General features: G+C 41.4%; 1 long non-coding RNA gene across 1 annotated transcript; it reads left to right on the top strand.

The window, feature by feature from the left end:
- The first annotated feature begins 11,457 nt into the window (after positions 1–11,457).
- Positions 11,458–18,569, top strand: LOC139375619 (uncharacterized). The gene is made up of 3 exons (XR_011627832.1): positions 11,458–12,014; positions 14,661–14,870; positions 16,747–18,569. It is a non-coding gene; the product is annotated as an uncharacterized lncRNA (long non-coding RNA).
- The last annotated feature ends 873 nt before the right edge of the window (positions 18,570–19,442 follow it).

Here is a 19,442-nt window from a genome sequence, read left to right as displayed (position 1 = left end):
TCACACTATTGAAGATCATTCACATCCCCCAAATTACCCCCCAGGCAACACAGCAGAGCAGACACTATTTCATTGCAATGCTTGAGTGTCACACATATAGCGCCACTAGGGGGCAATCTTTCACTTCAAGCAACCACCATCAAAACAGTCTATTCAGCTGGATGTGGTTCCGTCTCTCAGGCTCTGAACACTAATTACTCAGTGCACTCTGCCCAATGAAAGCGTTTAGCTCTGTGAGTTTATGGCAGCAGTATTGATAGCGAGAGCCGATCACAGGTAACTAATTTCGCTTAGTGAAAAAAGGAGGATGTCAATAGATCCCAGACGCTGATCTAAGGTCAGTTGTGCGGTTTTCTCCCTAGTATTGGGGGAGGTGGAGCTGGTCCTAGATCTACGCATACGGGCTACTCCTAGCTCCCTAGTTATCCGTGTGAGAGGGATTGAGTAAAAGGGCTTGGTCAGCCCAGGCCAGGGTAAAGACAGGACATATGGTCACAGTGCTGTAAGTATGTCAGGAAGAGATAGATATGTGTGTTTACTACACAGTATTAGGAATAGAGATCTGAGGATTCTGTCTGTAGGGATGTCACCCTTTAGTTTGCACTAGGTCACAGCATTGGTTGAGAGAGGGGAGCTATATTATTAGATCATCACTGAGCCTACAGTGATACATTCATGGCGGGAAATAACACACATTGCTTTCATTACACAAATCACCCATTTGAATTGCAAAGCTGCTCAGCTCTGGTCTACTGTTGTCAACAAAGCCAGTCTGAATCCAGCTGCTTTGATTTCTAAAGGGAGGGAGGCTGGTTTGAATCAAGTCTTTCTGCTCTCAACTATAGTTTACCCCCTCGAACTCAGGCCTCTCTCTCTCTCCAATTAAATTCAAAGAGGCTTTATTGGCATGGGAAACATGTTTACATTGCCAAAGAAAGTGAAATAAACAATGAACAAAAGTGAGAAGACACAAAACAACAAAAAAATATTATAATTTAACATAAAAAAGATAGACATGTCAAGTGCTATATTTTCAGCTATGTACAGTGTTTTATCAATGTGCAAATAGTTGTGGTACAACTAGTAGGGGAAGATACAGTGGCTTGCAAAAGTATTCACCCCCTAGGCATTTTTCCTATTTTGTTGCCTTACAACCTGGAATGGAATTAAAATTGATTTTTTTTGTGGGATTGTATCATTTGATTTACACAACATGCCTACCACTTTGAAGATTCAAAATATTCTTGCAGCAATTACAGCTGCAAGTCTCTTGGGGTTTGTCTCTATAAGCTTGGCACATCTAACCACTGGGATTTTTGCCCATTCTTCAAGGCAAAACTGCTCCAGCTCCTTCAAATTGGATGGGTTCCACTGGTGTACAACAATCTTTAAGTCATACCACAGATTCTCAATTGGATTGAGGTCTGGGCTTTGACAAGGCCGTTCCAAGACATTTAAATGTTTCCCATTAAACCACGAGTGTTGCTTTAGCAGTATGCTTAAGGTCATTGTCCTGCTGGAAGGTGAACCTCCATCCCAGTCTAAAATCTCTGGAAGACTGAAACAGGTTTCCCTCAAGAATTTCCCTGTATTTAGCACATCCATCATTCCTTCAATTCTGACCAGTTTCCCAGTCCCTGCCCGATGAAAGCAAAATTTTAGTCTCATCTGACCAGAGTACCTTCTTCCATATGTTTGGGGAGTCCCTCACATGCCTTTTGGCGAACACCAAACGTGTTTGCAAATTTTTTTCTTTATGCAATGGCTTTATTCTGGCCACTCTTCCGTAAAGCCCAGCTCTGTGGAGTGTACGGCTTAAAGTGGTCCTATGGACAGATACTCCAATCTCCGCTGTGGAGCTTTTGCAGCTCCTTCAGGGTTATCTTTGGTCTCTTTGTTGCCTCTCTGATTAGTGCCCTCCTTGCCTGGTCGTGAGTTTTGGTGGCCAGCCCATTCTTGGCAGGTTTGTTGTGGTGCCATATTCTTTCTATTTTTTTAATAATGGATTCAATGGTGCTCCGTGGGATGTTAAACGTTTTGAATCTTTTTTCATAACCCAACCCTGATCTGTACTTCTCCACAACTCGCCAAGAGTGTGCAAAGATGTCATCAAGGCAAAGGGTGGCTACTTTGAAGAATCTCAAATATAAATATATTTAGATTTGTTTAACAATTTTATGGTTACTATATGAGTCATTTCATAGTGTTGATGTCTTTACTATTATTCAACAATGTTGAAAATAGTAACAATAAAGAAAAAGCCTGGAATGAGTAGATGTGTCCAAACTTTGGATTGGTACTGTATATCAATGAATTGGCGAGGGCACTAGAACAGACTGCAGCACACGGCCTCACCCTACTAGATTCGAAAAACACATTTCTACTGTTTGGAGATAATCTGGTGCTTCTGTCCCCATCCAAGTAGGGCCTACTGCAGCACCTAGATCTTCTGCACAGATTATGTTAGACTTGGGCCGTGACAGTGAATCTCAGTAAGAGAAAAATAATGGTGTTCCTAAAAAAGGTCCAGTAGCCAGGACACCAAACATAAATTCTATCTAGACATAGTTGCCCTAGAGCACACAAAGAACTATACCTACCTCAGCTTAAACATCAACACCACAGGTAACTTCCACAAGGCTGTAAACAATCTGAGGCAAGGCAAGGGCATTCTACCACATCCCAATTAGGATCTGTCTAAAAACACTTCAATCAGTTATATAATCCATTGCCCTCTATGGTTGTGAGGTCTGGGGTCCACTTACCAACGAAGAAATCACAAAATGGGAGAAGCACCCAATTGAAACTCTGCATGCATAATTCTGCAAAAGTATACTATATGTACAATACAAACCCCATACAATGCATGCAGAGCAGAAATAGGACTATCCCCTCTAGAAAAGAGCTGTTTAGTTCTACAACCACCTAAAATGAAGCAATGCCCACACATTCCACCTCAAAGCCCTCACCTACAGAGAGATGAACCTAGAGAAAAGTCCCCTCAGCCAGTTGGTTCTAGGGCTCTGTTCACAAACAAACAGACCCCACAGAGCCCCAGGACGGCAGCACAATTAGACCCAACCAAATTATGAGAAAAATATAAAACTATTTCATACACTGGAAAGAATCAACCAAAAAACTGAACAAATTAGAATGCTATCTGGCCCTAAACAGAGAGTACACAGTGGCAGAATACCTGACCACTGTGACTGACCCAAAAGGAATAAAATCCTTGACTATGTATAGACTCAGTGGGCATAGCCTTGCTATTGAGAGAGGCCGCCATAGGCAGACCTGGCTCTCGAGAGAAGACAGGCTATGTGCCCACTGCCCACAAAAAGAGCTGTAAACCTGGAGTTGGAACCAAAATAATGTTCCAGTCGTTTCGTTCTGAACAGAACCAATATTTTTTTCCTTTGTTTCCACTGTTCCGACCAATGTTCTAAACCGGTTCAAACCCCAAAAAATAACCGGTTTATATTGTTCCTTTCTGTTCCTTTTTTAACTTCTTGAAATCAACAGTTTTTTACATTTATCTCATTAAATTACTTCACCAATCAGTGTGGATAGAGCAGGCAAGCTAGTTGTTTACATGCGTGATGGAGAGACAAGTGTAGCCTATGGTGCAAGATGTAACTGAGGAGAGAGAGAGAGAGAGAGCGAGGGTTGAGGAGCAGGCTTGAAGTGCTATGCATCTTGTTATGACACGCATTATCTGAATTAGGTCCATATAATTATACCTATGAGGAGCGGCTTCTATGAAGGACCATTGAATGTCCTTTGAGCTAGCTAGCTAACAAACTTGAGCTAGCAAGCTAACAAGCTTTTGTGCGCAGTGTGGCACCAGAATTAAAAACCACATCTTGCTTTTTTTGTAGTTTATAAATACAACGTGAAAAGTGACAACTAGGCCTATAGTATCCTTAACTAGCATTGAAAAAGTTAATCCATTCTTCTCTAGCTAATAAATCTCTTCTCTAGCTAATCTCCCCATCTTCTGAATCAAGCTAGGAAAGTCAGTACAGTAGCCTATGCTTCGGAGGGGGGATGGGCAGGTAGTCTAAACACACAGACATGGGCAAGAATGTTCAGCTTGGAGGCAGATCCTGGAATAAGTTTCTGAGTGACCGAGTGAGGGCTTTGTATAGTTGCTTTGTTTTCTGTTTTGTTTTGTGGGACTAGAAAAAAAATGCCTAGAATGTAAAATAACGTTTCCATGCTTTTAAAATAAAGGTTCTGTTCTGGAACAGTATGGATCACTTTCGTTCCTGGTTCCATTTCTGTTACTTAAAAAAAAATAATTGTTCCTTGAACCGGTTTCAACGCGTGGTGGAAACTGAGCAGCACTTCCTAACCTCATGCCAAATGTATGACCACATTAGAGATACATATTTTCCACAGACCCACAAAGAATTTGAAAACAAATCAAACATTTATAAACTCCCATATCTGTTAGGCGAAATACAATTTGCAATCACAGCAGCAAGATGTGTGGCCCATTGCCATGAGAAAAGGGCAACCAGTGGAGCACAAACGACATTGTACATTTATTTATTTTTTCATTTTTTTGGTAAATATTTTAATTGATCTGTTTATTTACCTTCCTCTACTATTCGTACTAGAGCTATGTGCTGGTGGTGCCACGGCACCACTGATAAATTGAAATACATTTCAATACATAAAGTTATAGAATTAGTGCTGTCTGTATAGAAATAAATACAATAACTCAGAAACTACACCAGGGGTAGGCCTAGAATTTTGCCACAGAGGATCAATAGTTTATGTGTAGCCCAATCCAACAGCCTGGTCTCATAGACTATACGTAACACAGAACATGTAAATCCGGGACACTCAAGTTAGTAGGATATGTTACGTTTGGTATTGTTACGCTACAACCTGGTCTCAGAGCATTTTGTATTATTCTGTAATTAAAGCAAAGACACCCCATTTAGTATGATATGTTACAAATGACAGTTTGCATTAAATGTTGCAAATTTGCGAAAAGCATACAATATGTTACAATTTAGCAAAAACCTATGATATGTTACGTATTCTAGCTAGGTGGCTAACGCTAGCTAGCTGGCTAACATTAAGTTTAGGGTTAAGTTTAGGAGTTAGGTTAAAAGGTTAAGGTTAGGGGAAGGGTTAACTAAAAGGATTAAGGTTATGGTTAGGAGAAGGGTTAGCTAACATGCTAAGTAGTTTCAAAGTAGTAAAAAAAGTAGTAAGTAGTTGAAAATGTGTTAATTAGCTAAAATGATAAAGTTCTCTGTGATGAGATTCAAACTCGCAACCTTTGGGTTGCTAGATGTTTGCGATATACCAACCACCCTACTTTCATTTTTTTTGCCTCAAGTAACCATCTGTTTTATGTAACCACAGTGGCGGAAAAAAGTACCCAATTTTTATACTTGATTAAAAGTAAAGGTGGCACCATTTTCTTGTCTTTAAAATGTCCTTTTATAGCCAGGGGCATGCTCCAACACTCAGACATAATTTACAAACGAAGCATGTGTTTAGGGAGTCCGCCAGATCAGAGGCAGTAGATGTTTTCTCGATAAGTGTGTGAATTAGACAAATTTCCTGTCCTGCTAAGCATTGAAAACGAGTAATTTTGGGTGTCAGGGAAATGGAGTAAAAAGTACATAATTTTCTTTAGGAATGTAGTGAAGTAAAAAGTACAGTACAGATACCTAAAAAAACTACATAAAGTACTTTCAAGTATTTTTACTTAAGTACTTTACACCACTGTGTAACCATACCAAAAGTAAAATATCATACTAATTTGAGGGCTCTATTTTCGGCTGGCGTTATGGCGACAGTGGTGACAAACGCATGTTCATTTGTAATTTCGTCATGTAAAAAACTGGGACACTTGCATTTTCCAGTCCTAACTCCAGGTTCGGCAATTGGTAGTCTTATATCAGCTCGCTGGCACTCAGATGGACGAGGTGGAAATATTTTAGGCATGTCCTTAAAAACATGACCCAAAGTGCAAATTTCAGGCAGCGCTGATAGTGATATTTAAGACCAAACATAAGCTGGTTTTAGAGGTAACACAGTTTGTTATGGCATGCTTTTTGACAATGGAAAAGCAGCCTATCCAGCCGTGACGCACACTGACCATATGTGCATGAAACAAGAGTAGCCTAATGTGCTTTTGGTGCATGTACACTTATATTTAGAAACATAAAACAAATGTTTTTTCCCATTATGTTTTATTTGATTCAAAACCAAGCATAGCCTCCCCTCCTTTCAATGAAGGCTTTTTTTGTCTGCCCAATGCAATCGCGACGTAGTCAAGACTGTCGATAAAGGGTTTGGTTCCTGAGACAGCTTGGAAATACATTTTCATCACCAAAGCTATATTAAAAGAGTAAAACAGTAAGCTGGCATTCCCATTTATCTTAGCCATGCAGGTCCCGTTTTGGTCCCGTTTTGGTCCCGTTTTGGACATGCGTAAAACCCCTCCACGATGTAGGCTACGTGTCCATGCCCATCATGACACGAGAGTGAATACATGAAACCTCTGTGAATACATAAACCTCGTGTTTCGAAGTTATCTGTAACCTGTAAGCATTTCTGGATTTTCGTTTCATATGTTCAAAATCCAAGCTCTCCCTTAGGCCCACTATAACGAAGGCTGGTTCAACAGAAATGCTTGTTGTTTTTATCCTGACGATTTTTATGATACCATTACATTTTACATGTATTTATTGTTCTTTTTTTTTTTTTTTTTACAAACAAACTTATTAGAACGATTCACCTTCCTGATGTTATGGTGTGTAACGCTTGTCGTCTGGGGAAGGAGAGGAGGACCAAGGTGCAGCGTGGTAAGTGTTCATATTTTAAATATTTTAATGAACACTGAAAACAAAACAATAAACAACCAACGAACAGTCCTGTAAGGTGCAACACAACACTAAACAGAAAATAACCACCCACAAAACACAATGGAAACCAGGCTACCTAAATATGGTTCTCAATCAGGGACAACAATTGACAGCTGCCTCTGATTGAGAACCATACCAGGCCAAACACAGAAATAGAAAATCATAGACAAACTAACATAGACAATCCACCCAACTCACGCCCTGACCAGACAAAACAAAGGAACTAAGGTCAGAACGTGACATGGTGACAACGTCCGTGCCATGCTTGCAATGCAACTTCAGAAGATGTGTGAATGCGATGTGATCTGTAAGATGGTTCCTATTCTGTTCATAAAACACAGGCCTATTTGGGAGCATTACAACGGTGAGTGGACATTCTCCCTTTCTCTTTATATTGGATCTTTGTCCAGCTCCTGTGAAAAGTGTGGATGTCCGTTAAACTCTCCATTGTCTGCATTGTTTTAATATTACATGCCCACGGGGAGAAATAATGGTGCTTGTAAGTGTGACATAGCCCATTTAAAACAAGTTGTTTTGATTAGAATTATTTGTGCTCTTTTTTAGGCCTTATCAATAATTCATGTAATCTTGCTACTTTACAACGTTTGGCATGCCCATGCTCAGCCATATTGCAATTTACAGTAGACCTAGCCCCTATATCAGTGTGAATGTAATTTACAGTAGGCCCCTATATCAGTGTGAATGTAATTTACAGTAGACCTAGCCCCTATATCAGTGTGAATGTAATTTACAGTAGGCCCCTATATCAGTGTGAATGTAATTTACAGTAGGCCCCTATATCAGTGTGAATGCTATTGAAGCCATGCAATAACTTAGAACAATGTGGACTGCAAATTGGTTCAAGTTAAAGTATTTAGCAAATATAGGACTACATTTAGTTATTTTGTTTCTGTAAGCCATTTAACAAACTATAATGGGCTAACAATGACATTGGAGTTGATTCCAAGAGAATACATAGAAAACCATAAATACTACATATTTTGCTATGGAGCACGTTCTGATTGGCCAAGCCTCGACACACCCACAACTTGTTTACTCATCAAAACGCAGCCCTTTAGAGCTAATGCCAGCAAGTAGGTCGTTAATTGTAATAGTGAAAATAGCTCAAATTATTTTTTACACACCCCTGAACCTATAGCACTACCGCCCACGCTTCGAGTTACCATTGCATAAGGCCTCCCGAATGGCGCAGTGGTCTAAGGTATTGCATCGCCGTGCTAGCTGTGCCACTAGAGATTCTGGTTCGAGTCCAGGCTCTGTCGCAGCCGGCCGTGACCGGGAGACCCATGGGGAGGAGCACAATTGGCCCAGCGTTGTCCGGGTTAGGGGAGGGCTTGGTCGGCAGGGATGTCCTTGTCCCATCTCGCACTAGTGACTCCTGTGGTGGGCCAGAAGCAATGCAAGCTGACACAGTTGTTGCCAGGTGTACTGTGTTTCCTCCAACACATTGGTGCGGCTGTGTATCGGAGGATTCATGGCTCTCCATCTTTGCCTCTCCCGAGTCCATACGGGAGTTACAGCGATGGGACAAGACTGTAACTACCAATTGGATACCATGAATTTGGGCAGAAAAAGGGGTAAAAAAAGTTACCATTGCATTAGGTTTGTTAAAATAGAGTCCTGAGTGTCCTGGATTTACATTTACGATGTAATGTCTTTGAAACCAGGCTCTGGGGTCAGGATCTGGGGTGGGCTGTTCTGCTGGCTTCTCTGGGGAGCCATTCTTCTACTCTAGTGCTTTCAACTTCTCCTGCCGCTGTGCCTCCTCCTTCTGGTGTGGGGGGGGGGGGGGGGAGACTTTCCTCTTGTGCTTGCTTGTCTAGTGTATCTGGATTGTTCTCTCTCTCTCTCTCTCTCTCTCTCTCTCTCTCTCTCTCTCTCTCAAAGGGTACCACAGCAAGGAAGGAAGGAGAGAAGTGTGTATGTGTGTACGCCTTGGCTATACAGGATGTGACACTCCATTCTACCCCACAGTACTGGCTACATGACTCCTACAGTAACAGCCTGGTAGACTGTCACACTGACACCATGAGTAAACAGATCACAGGTGACACTTCCTCACATTATGATTCAGACTGTATTACATATTCATACATGATTAATAGATTATACAACCAATAACCTGCCTTTCGACCAATCCTGGCTGAACCCTGACTGTCATCACAGCGTCATTAATACGACATGAGACAACACTTTACTAAGTATCCATGTACCCTGCCCACTCTGCCTATTTCTCTATACAGCAGAGGAAAGGATACCCAAGTAAGGAAGGAAGTGGACTTGGAAGGAGAGAGAAGTGCTAAAAGAGTCAGCAATGGAATCTACCCTACTATTAGATGTAACAGTATACAGTATGTACATTTGATCATACTATTATCCTCCTCCTTATGCCCCGTGTTTCATGAAGAGTTTCTGGCCTACGTGGGCTGGGTGTGTCTGGTTCCAAATCATCCTCACAACTTTGGGTGAAGCCTGAGCGTTGAGCCCATTTGGTTCTTTACCATTAATCACCATGATGGCTACAGTTGGAACCAAATTCACTTCAGCAGGCTCTGGTATAGACCAGACTCTCGACTCAGGTTCTGGTATAGACCAGACTCTGGACTCAGGCTCTGGTATAGACCAGACTCTGGACTCAGGCTCTGGTATAGACCAGACTCTGGACTTAGGCTCTGGTATAGACCAGACTCTGGACTCAGGCTCTGGTATAGACCAGACTCTGGACTCAGGCTCTGCATACAGGGACAGCATTGTCCATAGCAGACTGGAGACTCAGAGGAGCTAGAGAGGGCCGGGACCACCTGCACAAAGACAGGCTTTATACAACCCTGCCCCCACCTCACTGGCCTCCTTCTACCACCCTGGACACACACACACACACACACACAGAAGCATACTAGTACTTGCACTCATGCACACACACACAGAGAACCCCCTCAGCACCCCCTCCATTCTCACACGCACCCTGCCTGGGCAGTACGTCTCAGAGGCCCAGTGTGTGTGACTGCGTCAGGGGTTAAAGAGTTAAGAGGGTATCGTGTAACCGCCACGGTCTGGCCCAGACAAAAGCCTGGATGATACTGATTCAACTCAACAGTCTGCTGCTACTGCTGCTGTGGCTTCCATTCACCCTGCCCCAAACTGACCCGATCACACAGAGGTCAATGCAGATCAGCCTATTGTTGCTCTGCATTGTTACAACTAATTGGTTGTTGTCGGTGATGGCCATGAATTTGAATGAGCATTCTGTATCTTTATTGTTACCTCGATTGAACCTTTCAACCCCACTCTTTCCGCTGTGGATTCTTACAACTGTCTGTAATTTTAATTGAGGTTTCAGTATTTAGCATTACCTGAAACCTCTCATTCTCTCCCTTCACTTTCTTCTATAGCTGGTGGTCTGTGAGAAAAGTGTTCCATCTATTCTTTCCACTGAGCTGCGGTGTCCGTCTTCCAATTAGTTACGCAACAGAACCGAAAACAGTATTTACCATGAAGGATGGCAGAAACAGGCTCACATACAGTTAGTGTTCCGGTCGTTGGAATAGCCACATTCACACCACCTCTCCCTGTTCTATCGGGTGACAGTGGGTCTGACAATGACACAACGACGTGACGCTATGAAAGGATGAGAATGGCAGAAGAGGAGAGAGCATTATTCATTCTGTGGCTTTGCCAGAGAAAGTGCCAAGATGTACTACGTCAATTAGTACCATGGTCATGTAATCCTGTGTTTAAAGGGAAATGCATGGAACAAACAGGCATTTAAGAACAGTGGAGACATTCTAAAAAAACGACATATAGGGAATTCTTTCCCGCTTAACATTCTTTCACATTTTCCCACATTTAACAATAGAAAGTAAAAAGGGGATCCAAATAAACATTTGGATACTTTCTTTGAAAAGGTCTGCCTCTGACTGGCCAACACACACCCCTCACTCCCTGTAGCTCAGGGTTCTATTACAGAGAACAAACACAAACAGACCAGAGGTGAAGCCACATTGTTCTCTGTTCCATTCTTACTGGAACCCTTCCGTAGTGAAGGAGACCACACCTCCAATACATCAGATGGAACAGTAAATAAAGGAGGAACACAGGGGAGCTTTTATTGTGGTAAAATAACAAATTTTTTCGGGAAAACAGTTCCACCTTCACTGTGCTTCTTGGAGCTGACTGGGGTGCTGTTAGATCCATGGTCGCAGACTGCAGTACTCACTAAAGTATCATGCTGACATTGAGAAGTGCAAGGGGACTAATCAAATCAATAACTAATACACACACACACACACACACACACACACACATACACACACACCCGCACTTGAGGAATGCGTGTGTCAGCTGGCAGACGACCAGATGGACGGAACATGCACACACGCACACAAATGCTCACACACACGCAAACACACGCACACACACACACACACACACACACACACACACACATCCCTCATCCCTTGTTCTTATGCGGTAAAAGGAGCTTGGTCTCCACAGTGACCAAACACAAAAAAAGGAGTCAGGGCAACAAGAGCAGCTGGCCTCCAGAGATAGAGAGGGACAGAGAGGTGTAGGGGTTGAGAGGGGGTGTGTGAGGAAAACAAAACAACAAGAAAAACAGTGAGAGTGAATGAGTGTGGAAAGACGGCGCCAGAAGAGAGCGACGGAGGGGAGTGGAGGCAGAGGGGAGGGGAGAGACTTACTGCCAGTGCAAAAGACTAAGGAGAGAGAGCATAGTAGAGGAGGTACACAGACTCTCTCGGAAGACGAGAGCAGCACAAAGAAAGCAGTAAGTGAACACAGACCTTTAAAAGAGAGAAACTGCTGGAAACTGCCATACAGACAACTGACAACCCAGAGAACTAAAGATACAGAACCTTTAAAAGGACAAAGGTAAAATCTTTCAGTCTGGAAAACTGGAATAAGCTAATTAGATGAGGTGAAACGGCGTAGAGGAGACCACACAAGGTATAGGAATAAGAAGAGGGGGATGGTGAAAGAGAGAGTTTTTAATGGACATTTGAAAAACTTTGAGAGAAGTGGATAAACTCTGTACTGAAGTTGGAGAGACTGATACATTGCCAAACTCATTCACTCCCAAAGGTAAGATTTTTGATACAGTGAAGTTGCCCTGTCAGTGATGTTTTATTTCTTTATATATCGTTTACACTTGTTGTTTTTTTTCATGTCTGTCGGACATTAACATGTTCAATTGCTAAGATAAAATACAAACTGTAGTGGTTAACAATTGCTTGTTACATGAAAACAGTATATGTTTGAATATGACTTTCAGAACTTTTCAGCATTGCAGATATTTCGGGAATAAAGTTGGCTTTCAGTGAAACCTTTGGGGTCTCTTCAGACATTCACGTAAAGTAACATGAACCAGGAGAGGGGTCCAGGACAGATTGAATGGGAGAAAGGGGAGAGAGACAGGGTGGGGGGAGAGAATAGAGAAAATAATGAGATGGGGGGTAGGATAGAGTGAGATAGACAGACATAGAGAGAGAGAAGAGGGGGAGAGAAACAGCAGAGGTCAGGTCATTCCTCAGAGTTACCCTGGCAAATCCAATGTTATTGGTCACATACACATATTTAGCAGATGTTATTGAGGGTGTTGCAAAATGCTTGTGTTCCCAGCTCCAACAGTGCAGTAATATCTTAACAATTCACAAACAATACACACAATCTAAAAGTAAAAGAATGGAATTAAGAAATATATAAATATTAGGACGAGCGACGTTGGAATGGCATTGACTAAAATACAGTAGAATAGAATACAGCATATACACGAGCGTTCAAACGTTTGGGGTCACTTAGAAACGTCCTTGTTTTTTAAAGAAAAGCACATTTTCTGTCCATTAAAATAACATCAAATTGATCAGAAATATAGTGTAGACATTGTTAATGTTGTAAATGACTATTGTAGCTGGAAACGGCTGATTTTTTAATGGAATATCTACATAGGCGTACAGAGGCCCATTATCAGCAACTATCACTCCAAGTTTATAATTTTAAAAGGCTAATTGATCATTATAAAACCCTTTTGCAATTATGTTAACACAGTCGAAAACAGTTGTGTTGATTAAAGAAGCAATAAAACTGGCCTTCTTTAGATTAGTTGAGTATTGGAGCATCAGCATTTGTGGGTTCAATTACAGCCTCAAAATGTCCAGAAACAAAGACCTTTCTTCTGAAACTCGTCAGTCTATTCTTGTTCTGAGAAATGAAGGCAAACCAGCTCTAATCAGAATAGAAAGAGGAGTGGGAGGCACAACTGAGCAAGAGGACAAGTACATTAGTGTCTAGTTTGAGAAACAGATGCCTCACAAGTCCTTAACTGGCAGCTTCATTAAATAGTACCCGCAAAACACCAGTCTCAATGTCAACAGAGTTCCTCTGTCCAGTGTCTGTGTTCTTTTGCCCATTTTGTTCTTTCTTTCTATTGGCCAGTCTGAGAAATGTATTTTTCTTTGCAACTCTGCCTAGAAGGCCAGCATCCTGGAGTCGCCTCTTCACTGTTGACATTGAGACTGGTGTTTTGCAGGTACCATTTAATGAAGCTGCCAGTTGAGGACTTGTGAGGTGTCTGATGGGAAAAAATGATGGAGACGGGAACACAACCTACTTGTAATATCAGAGTATAGTGAATAATTCCATATAAACATCTTCGTACAGGGATGGTACCGTTTAAGAAACAATAAGGGAGATCACAAGACCAATGAGCAGACTGCCCAGACAGTTAGTCTGTAAGTTACTGTAACAGTAGAGGAAACAGTACACAGGCAGAGTGTTGTGTTGCTGCATCAGATATTTGACACAGTGGTGTAACTGGGTAGTTGACCTCAGTGCCGAGCAGCTTCTCACAAAGATAAGTGATTAGAGAACTAGATAAGTGCAAAGGAAGCATGTACTGTACACACACACACACACACACACACACACACATTTGAGTCTAGTATCAACATGCGTTGGATAGCCCACACACAGCTGCTGTAGCTGATGACAGAGCCCAGTCTGAAATGCCAATCCTGAAATAGTCTGGACGGGTTATAATTAAATGACAGTATGGACAGTTCCAGCTACACCAGGACTTCTTACACACATCACACACACACAGACAAACACACGCATATGCGCACACACACACACACACACACAAACACACGCATATGCACACACACACACAGACAAACACACGCACACACACACACACACACGCATATGCACACACACACACACAAACACACGCATATGCACACACATGCATATGCACACACACACACAGACAAACACACGCATATGCACACACACACACACACACACACACACATAAACGCACACATCAGCAGCCTGATTAGAGGGGTGAGATGTAATGCATGAGCATACAGGCTTTAAAATATAGAGAATGATATAAATATACATAAAACATAGATGGTGGAGAGTAATTGTAGAGCTTCCAGAACAAATTGCATAGTTGACTAGAGGGGTTAGGGTGGGGTTAAAGGGCTATTTTGTCAAGGGCGAGTTTCATGCAAACACATAATACTGTCTTTTACCTAAAGAAACACTCAAAAAGTTCACAGTTATAGATGTGAGGAATGAAAGATATCATTCAGGAAAGTTCTTATAGGAAGTGTGTGTGTGCCTAAAGTGTATGCATGCGTGCATGAGCACCACCAACAATCTCTCGTGATGCAAACATCCTCTAATTCTCTCCATGTCTTTGTACCCTAATCCTCCCCTTAGGTGCTGTGCCATAAGTTCAAAGCATTACCCCAAAGCTATTTGGATCCATCCCCAGTCTCCCTCTGTGTGTGACTTGACCAGGGGAATCCAAGATGGAGGTGAGGGAGGAGGTGTTGGACATCCTAAATAAGGTGTGGACTAAACTACAGAACCTCCCTCAGGCCAACTCGCTGGAGCTGGGGGCCTTCTTCATAATCATCCTCTTCGTCGGTGAGTTGAGGCATAGCCCCAACCCTTGGATACCTCTCGTAGAGCTGAAAGGAGCATAAGGCAGTTCCAGAACTCAACTGTTTCAGCCTCGCTTAGTGCTTAGTTATTGTAGCATGTTACATACAGTATGTCATAGTGACTGTTTCAATGATAACAGGGTAAAACCACATGAGTTGAATTACAGTGATCACAACTACACTAATGTAATCAGTAATGAATTTTATCATGCAACATTTCAATCTGTTATTGGCAGAGCAACAAGTTAGTCTCTGTTTACATACAGTACCAGTCAAACGTTTGGACAGCTACTCGTTCCGTTTAAAAAAAAAACATTTTTTAAAACTATTTTCTACATTGTAAAATAATAGTGAAGACATCGAAACTATGAAATAACACACATGGAATCCTGTAGTAACCAAAGAAGTGTTAAACAAATCAAAATATATTTTATATTTGAGATTCTTCAAAGTAGCCACCCTTTGCCTTGATGACAGCTTCGCACACTCTTGGCATTCTCTCAACCAGCTTCATGAAATGGAATGCATTTCAGTTAACAGGAGTGCCTTGTTAAAACTTCATTTGTGGAATTACTTTCCTTCTTAATGCATTTGAGCCTATCAGTTGCGTTGTGTAAGGGTGGTTGTGTACGGGTGGTATACAGAAGATAGCCCTATTTGGTGCAAGAACAGCTCAAATAAGCAAAGAGAAATGACAGACCATCATTACTTTAAGACATGAAGGCCAGTCAATCCAGAAAATGTCAAGAACTTTGAAAGTTTCTTTCATTTTGTAAGTCCAGTCGCAAAATCTATCAAGCACTGTGATGAAACTGACTCTCACAAGGACCACCACAGGAAAGCAAGACCCAGAGTTAAGTTCTTTAGAGTAAGTTCATTAGTGTTTCCAGCCTCAGAAATTGCAGCACAAATAAATACTTCACAGAGTTCAATTAACAGACACATCAACTGTTCAGAGGAGACTGTGTGAATCAGTCCTTCGTTGTTGAATTGCTGCAAAGAAACCACTACTAAAGGACACCAATAATAATAAGAGACTTGCTTGGGCCAAGAAACAAGAGTAATGGAATCTAGACCAGTGGAAATCTGTCCTTTGGTCTGATGAGACCAAATTTAGATTTTTGGTTCCAACCACAGTGTATTTGTAAGACACAGAGTAGGTGAATGGATGATCTCTGCATGTGTGGTTCCCACCATGAAGCATGGGGGAGGTGGTGTGATGGTGTGGGGTTGATTTTCTGGTGACATTATCAGTGATTTGTTTAGAATTCAAGGCACACTTAATCAGCATGGCTACCACAGCATTCTGCAGCTATATGCCATCCCATCTGGTTTGCGCTTAGTGGGACTATCATTTGTTTTTGTTTTTATCAGGAAATGACCCAAAACACACCTCCAGGCTGTGTAAGAGCTATTTAACAAGAAGTAGAGTGATGGAATGCTACATCAGATCACCTGACCTCAACCCAATTGAGATGGTTTGGGATGAGTTGGACCACAGAGTGAAGGAGAAGCAGCCAACAAGTGCTCAGCATATGTGGGAACACTGTTGGAAAAGCCTTCCTCATGAAGCTTGTTGAGAGAATGCCAAGTGTGCAAAGCTGTCATCAAGGCAAAGGGTGGCTACTTTGAAGAATCTAAAATATATTTGGATTTGTTTAACACTTTTTTGGTTACTACATGATTCCATATGTGTTATTAAATAGTTTTGATGTCTTAACTATTCAATGTACAATGTACAATGTAGAAAATAGTAAAAAATAAGGAAAAACCCTTGAACGAGTTGGTGCGTTGAATCTTTTGATTGATACTGTAATAATGTTAGAAAGCTAAATCTCTTTCTCTCTCTCTCCTTCCAGCCACTTTCCTGTTTATGATTGTTCTATCCTGCGTTCACTGCTGTTGCTGTGGAAAGCCTAAATACCAGGGCTCCCGGGTCCAACCCTTACAGGCTGTCTGAGGAGTAGGGGACAGTGGCCCAGTTGCAATACTTATAAAATGCACCCTTCCCTCCCTTCAAGGAAGGTAGGAAAGAGCAAATTCAAGGGAGGAACCAAGGAAGGAGGGATGCTCTCTAAAGTATTGGTATTGCCTGAACAATGTAGTTTGGAGGGGACAGACAGACTGCTATGCAACCATCCTGAAGAATCCATGTGTGTATAAAGGCTGATGAGCAATGGCAGAAGTCATTAAGACTACTCAGCAGTAGTTGTAAACAGGACAATGATGCACTAGGAACAGAGCACTGTGAGCCTAGTTTCTGCGCTGTTGTTCTGTCTGACTCAGTCTGAGAACACAAACCACTCCAAGGTGGACAAAAACAGATCTACACAATTTTTCTCATGTGATTTTAACCTGAAAGAGCTGGTTTTATATGTTGTGTGTTTTGTATAAAAAGATACATTAGAAATGCCTTTAGTTTTGTATCTTGTTCATTGAAAGGTATGTTTTCATGTCCAGAATTTCAAACCCCTCTCTGTTCACCTTTAAGACCCCACTGGGAAAAGGTCTGAAGTTCCAAACTTGTTTTCGTTTAGCTCTGTTTTATACGGGAACGGGACAAACCAATAGAGAGTGCCCTCTGCTGCTGCAATAAGCACAAAACATTTAAGCCTACTGGGGCAGCAGGTAGCCTAGTGGTTGCATGGGGCCAGTAACCGAAAGGTTGCTGGATCGAATCCCCGAGCTGACAATGTAAAAATCTGTTGTTCTGCCCCTGGTCAAGGCAGTTAACCCACTTTTCCCCAGTAGGCATTCATTGTAAATAAGATTTTGTTCTTAACCTTTATTTAACTTGGAAAATCAGTCTGTGCCAAAGCAAAAAGTGGTGTTGCGACCTTGCCTAAAGAGCATTTCGTATTATTCTGTATGTCAATCCGAAACACCCCATATAGTATGTTATGATACATTTCGTATGTTATAAATAAAGGTTAAATAATGTTTTTTTAATGTATTAATTAGTGGATGTCTATTACCCATTTCGTATGATTTGTCACGAATTACAATTCGTATTATATGTTACGAATGTGCAAAACGTGCAATATGTCATGAATTTGCTAAATGTACAATACATTACGAATGATCAAAACGTATGATATGTTATGAATTCTAGGTAGGTTGCTAGGTGGCTAACAATAGCTCGCTCGCTAACGTTAGCTAGGCTAGGGGTTAGGGTTAGCTAACATGCTAAGTAGTTTCAAAGTAGTTAAAATGTAGTAGGTAGTTGGAAAGTTGCTAATTAGCTCAAATGTTAATGTTGTCCTTGATGAGATTCAAACTTTCAACTTTTGGGTTGCTAGACCTTCGCATTATGCGCCTGACCAACCACCCAACTTTTCATTTTTGCCTTGAGTAACCATCTGTCTTATGTAACCATACCAAATGCATCTCAGATTTAAGTACAGAATAACACAAAATTCCCTGAGACCAGATTCAGTATTAATGCAGTATTGTAGAAATAGGTCACCTTATAAATGGTGATTCGTGATTATTCGTGGTTATACAATCTCTGATTGCACAGTACTTGATTATAATTCATTTAGAGTGAAACAAGCAGTGTTTTTATCTTATATTGATCTGTAGTTGTTACAGGAGCAATGTGTTTGTTTACAAGTTTAGCATTACTTAATGTTTAAGTGCTAATAAAAGTAAGTACAATAAAGAATAAAAAAATGTACATTGTGATTCTTCTTGTTATTAGTACATAAATGATTGAGTGCATCGTGTCAACAGTTAAAATGTAATGTAACACTCCAATAACTGTCTGGGCCGATATCATATCTGACTTTTCTACAATTAGGCCTACTATCTATAAAATGACAAAGGCCACACCTTAGGACTAACCCACCCTATACCTGATACTTTCACTTTTGGTGCTGTTTTCTATACCACTATAAGACGTAGCTAATTCACATTAAAGCATGGGTTTTTGGAACACTTCACATGTGAAATTCATGACTTTTTTCAGTAACGGGTTTGCAGTAAAGCATGCCTTATCAGGCCTTGTAGCACAGCCTCGGGCCTCACCTCCAAATATCATCAGTTAACATTAAACCAGCTATACACCTCTCTCTCCTACTGCGCCACACATTGAAAACCGTCTCAACAAGAGAACTAGTTACGATCACTGCTTAGGCTCAAGGAATAAGGTGGAATAAGGCTCTCATACAAAGGAGGGTCTTCTGGGTGCTGGAAATACAGATGAAAGGCCGGAGCAGATATTGAGTAAGTAGCAGAGGCCTGCACGTCCAGTCCCCAGGTCTCACAGACTGTACACACTGTAGCCATTGCTGAGAACACAGAGATGGCTGTGGAAAGGTGAGTCAGTGATTGGAAACATGCTAATTAACAGCTCTGTAACATGTAGGAAAGCCTTGATGTTTCTGTATAGGCTATAGCCTACTACCAGCATTTTACATAGTTAACAGCTGTGGAATTAGGGAAAGTGTTGTATTTCAAAACAGTTTCATTGGTTGTTCTATGAAAAAGCTGGCTATACAAATCTGAATAAATCTTCTAAATGGGCTTTCCCTGTGTTATTTCAACTAGGCAGTCT

Source organism: Oncorhynchus clarkii, chromosome 20, assembly GCF_045791955.1.
Source record: "Oncorhynchus clarkii lewisi isolate Uvic-CL-2024 chromosome 20, UVic_Ocla_1.0, whole genome shotgun sequence".
Classification (NCBI taxonomy): Eukaryota; Metazoa; Chordata; class Actinopteri; order Salmoniformes; family Salmonidae; genus Oncorhynchus; species Oncorhynchus clarkii.
This window is presented reverse-complemented; position numbering and strand designations above follow the sequence as displayed.